Source organism: Trichechus manatus, unplaced genomic scaffold (assembly GCF_000243295.1).
Source record: "Trichechus manatus latirostris isolate Lorelei unplaced genomic scaffold, TriManLat1.0 scaffold00054, whole genome shotgun sequence".
In the NCBI taxonomy this organism is placed as follows: domain Eukaryota; kingdom Metazoa; phylum Chordata; class Mammalia; order Sirenia; family Trichechidae; genus Trichechus; species Trichechus manatus.
Window position 1 is genome coordinate 11,664,321 of NW_004443990.1, and position 1,133 is coordinate 11,665,453.

Sequence of the window (1,133 nt, forward strand, 5' to 3'; positions counted from 1 at the left end):
TTGTTAGGCACAAGTATGATTTTGTAATTGTCTTTATTTAGAGATTGTGTATGGTTTAAGGAGATGTGTACAGGTACCAAGTTGACAAGGGGTGGACTGTGACGGTTAAGGTTGTGTGTCAACTTGGCTGGACCATGATTCCCAGTGGTTTGGCAGTTATCTAATGATGTAGTTTGGCACTTACGTAATGATGTAGTCGTCATCCACAATGTGATTTGATGTGATCAGCCAATCAATTGTAAGGGGAATTTCCTCAGGAGTGTGGCCTACATCCAATATACACATAGATTTTCTGGCAAAGCTTGTTTGCGTGCTCTGGATCCTGCATCTGGGTCATCATCATCCGACCTCTGGTATTTGGGACTTGAGCCAATGGCCTACAGTATTGCCTGCCAATCTTGGATTCACCAGCCTCCACAGCCTGTGAGCCAGCAGACTGCCATCTTATGTGCCAATCTCGGGTTCCTCAGCCCCTGAAGCTATGTGAGTCAGGAGAAGCCTCCAGCCTGATGCCTAACCCACGGACTTGGGCCTTGCCAGCCTCTACAACCACATTAGCCATTTCCTTGATATAAATCTCTCTATAGTCATCCCTCAGTACCCATGGGAGATTGGTTCCAGGACCCCCCATGTATCTCAAAATCCACAGATACACAAGTCCCTTATTTAAAATAGCACAGTATTTTTTCTAAACAGCACAGGAATGAACAGTGTTTTGCGTATAAGTGGCATAGTGATGGTCAGGCCAGGTTAGGGCAGATGCTTCTGGCACCAGATCAAAGGAGGCACTTTTAAGGACAGCCACATCCAGGCCCTCCTGCTACAGACTGCCCTCCAAGTCAGGGGTCCTTCAGGTAGCAGATCCTGGGTGACTTTTTTTTTTTTTTTTTATTGTACTTCAGGTAAAGGCTTACAGAACAAATAGTTTCTCATTTAACAGTTACTACAAATGTTGCCCTATGACAATGGTTAACAATCTCACTACACATCAACATTATCCTTACTCAACCTTGGGGTCCCTATCACCAGCTTCCTTGTCCCCTTCTGCTTTCTGGCCCTTGTCACTGGACTCCTGTACCTCGTTAGTCTCATTTGGTTTTACGGGGCTGTCCACTCCCAGGCTGAACAGTGAA